This window comes from Chenopodium quinoa, unplaced genomic scaffold, assembly GCF_001683475.1.
Source record: "Chenopodium quinoa cultivar QQ74 unplaced genomic scaffold, ASM168347v1, whole genome shotgun sequence".
In the NCBI taxonomy this organism is placed as follows: Eukaryota; Viridiplantae; Streptophyta; class Magnoliopsida; order Caryophyllales; family Amaranthaceae; genus Chenopodium; species Chenopodium quinoa.
Window position 1 is genome coordinate 185300 of NW_018744066.1, and position 7632 is coordinate 192931.

At 37.7% G+C, this 7632-nt stretch overlaps 1 long non-coding RNA gene across 3 annotated transcripts; it reads right to left on the reverse strand.

The window, feature by feature from the left end:
* On the reverse strand, positions 1 to 3212 carry LOC110690844. Of its 3 annotated transcripts, none has more exons than XR_002505174.1 (3): positions 2454 to 3212; positions 786 to 1374; positions 1 to 330 (listed from the first exon to the last, which is right to left on the reverse strand). It is a non-coding gene; the product is annotated as an uncharacterized LOC110690844 (long non-coding RNA). The 3 variants fall into 3 exon arrangements; XR_002505173.1 differs by having other exon boundaries at positions 786 to 831; positions 932 to 3201; XR_002505172.1 differs by having other exon boundaries at positions 786 to 3179.
* Positions 3213 to 7632: the final 4420 nt, after the last annotated feature.

The window sequence follows — 7632 nt, forward strand, 5'->3', positions numbered from 1 at the left end:
AAACAAAAAAAATAGAATTTTATTTTCAGTAATTGAAAGTTTGTACATTGTTATCTATAAGGAAAATTACAAAACCTAAATTATCACTAGTTAAACTAAGAAAAAAAAACAATTAAAATTTAAAACTAATCATTTTGTCCCCCAACAATATTTTCAGTAATTGTTTGGTCCACATTATCATTTCTTTCTCTTTGCTTCTCCAATTTCTCAAGTAAAGCAATTTAGGAAGCATCTTCTTTAGCTTTAGTATCCACCTCTTTTACTAGTACTTGATGCTGGTAGAGTTCTTCGCAACTTAGTGTTCAAAGTTTCTTCAATCAAGTCCATCTCCTATCATAGCAACATAAGGTAATAATTTAGCAAAAATAAATTGGCCAATATGGCTAACGCCTAGTTTAGGTAAAGCTCCAATTGGATAAAGTACCAAAATTCTATATCAATTACCAACTCCAAAATATTTGGAATCACAAAAGAAGAATCGAGCACTCAAAAAAAAAAGATGGTTCTTTTTTCTCTGAAATCGAAACAGAAGGGTTGGCCCTACTCTTACTACCATGTTGATAATAAGTATAAACCTGGGATATCGATTGAGAAGCATAATAAGCACAACCAAGCCACCACCAAAGAACTAATCATAGATGGGAATCGAAAATGTGATTGTGCATTGAGAGTTGTGTCAACAGAAGATTCATTTCATAAAACTACTCAAATTAAATCTCAACAAGTTCTGACAGTAAGGACTGTAAACGAAGATACACAGGTTATATTAAGGTGTAAGAATGTACCCCGATGTTTCATCGTATACATAATCACTTTGCCCAGCCCAAGAACCTAAAATAAATGAGAATGAATTATATCACCAAAAATGTTATTATATTCGTATTAAAGAATGTAAACATAAAGAAATAGATCATATGGACATTAACCATACTTTCTGAATCTTGGTTACCATTTTCCACACCATCTGAGTGCTTGTGTCCACGCTAGGCATAGAGGTGTCATTATTCGGCTCAAAAATACTAAAACTAGACATATGGATGAGTATAGACACAATACTAAAAAGCAAAGGGAAAAGGAGTGCACAAAAGCAAACAGGAAAACATGAATTAACCATTTACCTTCAAAAAAAATTATAACAATTTGAAAGATGTTCACACAAAGAGGACCTTAATTCATCATGCATAAAACAGCTATTCAACTATCCCATGTATACAACAGAAATCACATTAATTTAATCACATTCAAGGGTTCTCAGCCAGATAATTATAATATTTTAAAAAATACATAATAAAAAATTTCATTTTATTCACAGGCTGGCAACTTAAAATACAAACCTGCGTCACGTACAAAAACCTCTCGGTTTCATGATAAATACTGCAATGATAAGTAAAGAATTAAGCTACTTATAATTATTGCAAAATGGAAACATAAAATAGTTAATCAAAAGCTAACAATCAGAGACACAAGTAACAAAGTGCTCAACTGTAATCTCCATTTTCCATCAATCGCATGGCATCTTCAGTGAGTTGGTCAAAAACACGTTTTATTTCTACGGATATTTTTACTCTCTTAGCTTGTCTTTTCAGTGCTTATATTATTAGATTATAAGTATATATAAGCTATTGTTAGCTACAAGTATACAAGTATAAATAATAAGCAAACTCTTCTAATCTTGACTTTTTGATGACAACATCACAACAAATCTGTGGGGTTAGTTAATTAATTAAATAATAGCAATTCATCAATTGAACATAGCTAAGTGGGTTATATACTTTTATTACTAGATTTCACGGTGACTATGTTCTATTTTATACTCCGTAACAATAAGAATTTTTTACTACGTATCAATAGGTAATAATGGATCCAGCACTATATTTTGATTGTATATTTACTGGAAAAAAAACTCCTTGAAAATTGAAAAATGCAATCACCAACCAAGTAATTTGACAACATACAGTTAGTTAGTGTGCAAAAAGAACTTCTATTAAGCACACTTGGTCTTTTAGGTAGCTTATGATTATATTGTGAGTTAAGGGAATGACTAATCGGCAATGGACGGTTTCATAAGCACATTAATTTTGCAGAATTCAAATTGATAAACTACTAATCTATATATGACAGTCATGACATATATATTGATAAGTAGATTACAGAAATTGAAAGCTTTGGAGCACCCTAATCTAATTTCCCTAAAACTAAACAGCTTTACTATTAATCAAAAGAGGTTTAACTCCATAAATCAAAGTATTTTAGCATATTACTTAATTCTAATTTCACCAACATAAATCTCGCAATAACATATTCAATCAACTTATCCAAACAATATAAGAAAATCAATTACACAGAATAAAAATAATCTAGCCCAGAATTTCAAACTTTAAAATTTACATGTTCATATTATCTAAACCCAGAAGAATAAATTGAAATTAATCGAAAACAAGTAGAAAGCTTACTTTCGCTTATTTTTCCAATCTAATCTTCTTGCAAACAGTGGCACGCCTCTAGTGCATTGAATAGAATGAAGAGAAATACCTTCAACAAACGCTCCAAATTAATACAAAAAAAAAAAAAAAAAAAACAATTACCAAAATTAAATTGAACCATCATCAGAGCAAAACTTGAAGAAAATTGCAAATTCAAAAACCCTAACAATTTAACAACCCGAGTTAACAAGATCAAGAAGGGTAAAAGAGGGAAACATTTAACAAACTTCATGAGAACAGACAAGCTTCTTGGTAACTCCGCCAGAGATTGTCAATACTCATTAATAATCGATAGATGAGTAAAGAGCCATCGTGTGGTCAGGATTTTCAACATTGGCGATAGAGAAGTATGGTGAGGGGCATCCATGGAGCGAGAGACAGGGAGTGGGACTTATGCTTCTAAATCGGCATAGAGAAGTCAAGGAGGAGAGGCGGAGGTGGAGAAACTGGAGGCAGAGGAGAAGAGAGATAAATGACGGCGATTCATTTGGAATAATGAAGGGTTTAGGGAAAATAATAGGAGGGAAGTTAAATGGATTATTATACGCGCCTATGTGAATTTTTCATCCACCTCAAATTCGGCCGTTGCGTTAGACCACCCTATTGCCACGGCTTTCTCATAGCCGTTGTAATAGGCCTATTTATTGCCATGTTAAAAGCTTCCGTTGCATTAGACTATGCACATGCAACGGCTATATCTGTAGTCGTTGCCTTAGCCCTAATTTAGTCGTTGCATTAGATAAAAAATGTGGTAGTGTTTTGACTAAATCTCCAAACAATTATATATATGAGAATGCTAGAAATACACAACAACAACAAAAAAAAAGAGCACTTTTAATCTTTGATCATATACGCTCTATATCACCGACTAAAAATAATTAGCACATTAAATAACAACCACAAGAATAAAAAATAAGACTTTTTAACAAGATTAGTTTGGATGGATAACCTTGTACGTTGTTGCAGCTTCCATCTGGCTATTTGTGAAGTAGCATAAGAATACAATCAGAAGAATCTCTAATTAAACTATATGATATGATATGATGAAAATAATTAAGCTATAATTAAAGTAGCAATTAAGCTTCACATTTTACTACATAGATGTGTTCAAAAGTTGAGCAGCTGGGGTGTTGTTCAGCTCCTTTTTTTTTTTTTTGTTTGAATAGGAGCTGAACAACACCCCAGCTCCTATTCCGATCTCTAATCTCCACGTAGCCCAAACCAACGACTAAATTATTGGTGATTTCCTATTCTTGAAAGCTCATTATATACACCTTGGTGTACCGTACACCCGAGATCATTTACTCATTCAATCAACAAATGAGTAAAAATATTACTACATATTTGGTTATTTGTTGATTAAATGAGCAAATGACCCCGAGTGTACGGTACACCCAAGTGTATATAGCAAATTCTACCTATTCTTGTATTAGTATTGTCTCATGGGATGATGGATTTACAATAACTAATTATGAGAATATTATTGAGGAAAAAGATCCTTTGAATTAATAAGCTAATGTACTGTAGTACATACACTTCATTTAGTTCTAAATCAAAACAAATGGAGTATGTAGAAAAACTAACGTTCCTCATTATAGTGAAATGTGTATATATAATTATATTCGATAGTTTAAAACTAAGCTGAACTGAATTGACTAGAGCTGAACTGAACTAACGTTCCTGTATTATAATGAAGTGTATAACAACTAACGTTCCTGCATTATAATGAACTTCATTTAGAGTCTATTCTCATTGACTTAACTAAGTTGAACTAAACTGAACTTATTAGAGTTGAACGAACTAAACTGAACAGAAATGAATATTTTATAAGAGAAGAAAATTAGAAGCTGAACTAAACTGAAAATAATCGTATCAGAACAGGCCCTTAGGGGTTACTCAATTGGTCAAAGCTTACTTATTAGTCAGTTAACGCGTTTTCAGTGTGAGAGTAAACCCTAACCAAGTAATTCTTGACCGACCAAGTAACCCCTAACCGATCGAATAACCTCTGAATAAATAACTCATGACCGAGTAACTCTAACCGACCGAGTAATTTAAGGCCCTGTTCTAATACGATTATTTTCATTTCATTTTAGTTCAGCTCTAATAAGTTCAGTTCAGTTTAGCTCTAATAAGTCTAGTTCAGTTCAGCTCCTAATTTCCTTCTCTTATAAAATATTCAGTTCAGTTTAGCTCTAATAAGTTTAGTTCAGTTCAGGTCTAATAAGTTCAGTTCAGTCAATAAGAACATGCCCTAACCTTCTGAATAAGTAACCCCCACATATGAAAATTTGTGAATTATGATTGATGTTTAAAAGGTTCCTAAAAATTTAAGTTTACTTTTCTAAAAAAAAAATGTTGAATTCATATATATATATATATATATATATATATATATATATATATATATATATATATATATATTATATATATATATATATATATATATATATATATATATAATTCTTTATTCAGTTTAGCGTAGATTAATAAGATCGTATTGCAATACAATCTAATAATTGGCAAAGCATCACTAAGTTTTAGATGTGGCTGATCACGGGATGGCTTACATCGTGTGGCCGGGGTTACTTATTCAGGGGTTAATTAGTCGAACAAGGGTAACTTTATTTTTCAGAGTTGAGGTTATTTGGAAAGTCATGGGTTACTTTGTAAGGGGTTACTAGGCCGGTCAAGGGTTACTCGATCGGCCAAGGATTACTTGGTCGGTAAGGGGTTACTCGATCAGTGTTGTTTTGGGGGTTTTTTGTCCCTTGGGAGAGTTACAACACGAAGTCTGATCCGGCTGAGCTGTACCTGCAAAACAAACGGAGACACCGGTTGGGTGGTGCTCCGCCTCCGACGCACAAGTTAGAAACTTGAAGGGAGAGAAAAAAGTGCGGAAATTTAGGTGGGTATCTGCTCGGATTCCAAGCTCGGGACTTTCTCTGATGTGAGAGAATGCAGGTGTAATAAATGATTGAATGTGTCCCCAAAATGGGGGAATATCTCCCTATTTATAGGATCCTTGGAGAGCGTGCCCCTATCTAGGTCATTTGACCTAACTTTTAGTGGGCTGCGCCGTAAAACGGCGCTTCTAGGGATTTTGGCCCTTGAAGGCCGCCATTTCAGAAGTATATCTAAGGGCACCAAGTGTCAAGAGGGTGTTAGGCCACGTGGGCCATCCTGAGCTCGACACGTGGCTTCCTCTCATTGGTCCACGTGTCTAGGGTATTTTTACCCTAAACATTTGCCCCTCACAGGTTGCACGTGCATATCACGTGGGGCCTGTGACACGTGTCCACCTTTCATGGGTGAACAGTAACGGGTAAAATTTTTTAATTTCAAATCAAAAATTTCCCCCCACTTTCGCTTTCTATAAGTAGAAAGTTACCCCCCCTTTTCACACTTTTACGTTCACGTTTGACTTTTTAGTGAGAGAAAGAGAGAGATTCTAGAGAGAAGTGCTCTGCTTCCGTCTACGTCACAGCAAGTTCAAGCTTCCGAGTGCTAGTAGTTCAACACCCGGTTTACCGGCTGTAGCGGTTTTCAGATTTTTCCAGAGAAAAAGCGAGGTAACCGCCTGTACCATTTTAGCTTTCCTCCCTTTCAATTTATATACCATTTTTTCTCCGCCTGTATACCTAGCTTTTTAGAGAATATAAATGAGTTCCCAATCCACTCACTCGGCACTGCCTAGGACACTCAGCCGATCCCCCGGAACGGCTGAGTCTAGAACAGGGGGTGCCTCTTCTGGACTGTCGGAACCAATATGCTCATCCCCGAATTCCTCCCTCTCTGTGTCTGTGCAGGACACAATGGCCAGAACGAAACAGACGGCCAGACGGTCTAAGAGCCGGCGCACTATGAGAGTGTCAGCCGATGAGGTTTTCCCGGACGGGGAACAGAGGGATTGGGAGGAAAGCGGATCTGACGAAGAGGCTCCCTCTACTTCCGGGAGCTCTGGGGTACGAGAGGTAGACGAAGAGGGAGCCGCCTCCTCTAATGAAGCCGGCGATGCTGAGGTCGGCCAAGGGTCAAGGGCCGAATCTTCCGGCTCTGACCAGGACAATTTTGCGGCTGACTATCAGCAGCCGCCTAAGGTCGCTGATAACCCTAACCCTAAGAGGACCCGGATGCTGCCGGGTAACATTTCCCTCCTTAATAGTGGATTCAGGGCCTTCAAGGAAAAGCATCCCTTTGTAAGGGGTTGGGAGATTATCGTTCCTCCGGCTGATGCCGTAATGGCCTGGAGTGATGATATTGAGCACGCAGATGACTACTTTATCTGCTACGAGGCGGTTATCGAAGCCGGCCTCCGGTTCCCCCTCCACCCCGGGATTAGGAAAATCCTTAAGGGGTACGATCTAGGGGTTTGGCAGCTCACCCCCAATTCGTGGGTGAATATTCTAAGTTACATCGTCGCCTACGAGTTTCAAAACTTGAACCCTAGTTTCTCCGCCTTCGCTCATATGCACTACTTGAGCAAGGCCCCAGGCGGCCATGGGGCATGGTATACTCTGACTACCTTGCCCAATACTTGATGACTTTGGACAAAGTGTCCAAATGGTCCGGGTGGAAGGACTAGTTTTATTTGGTTTCTTCCCCCACCCTAAGACACAACCGGACACTGCGCCGGTACAATGCTGAACCGGCTCTTCTGGGACGTAAATGCCCTCTCCCGGCGCTATCTACTAAGGCCCGGGAGAAAATAATGGAGTCGGGATTCTTTGAAACAACAACTGAGCCCATGGGGGATGGGACTCACCTCATTGTACCCAAAAACTAGATTCCCCATCCGGACTTCTTCAAGGACGAGTGCTTCTTGTCCGCCTGCGGGCTAAGTACCATGTTTTCCAGGGGCAGAATATTTCTCATCCGGAAAGATTGTTATTTTACTTTAATTGCAAACTTGCCATAATTCCTTCTAACCATAAATTCTTATTCTTGCAGACGAAGCCTTGAGAATGGTAGACCAGGCGAAGACACCGGCTAAGTCCGCGGCGCTGCTGCGCAAAGAGGCGGCACTTTCCAGGAAGGCAGCCGTCGAGGCTAAAGATTCCAAGAAAGGCGGGGTAAGACCGCCTGATTTAATGTGTTTGCATATTTCCTTTTCTTTTACAATTTTGCTGGTTGGGTATACTTACCCTTT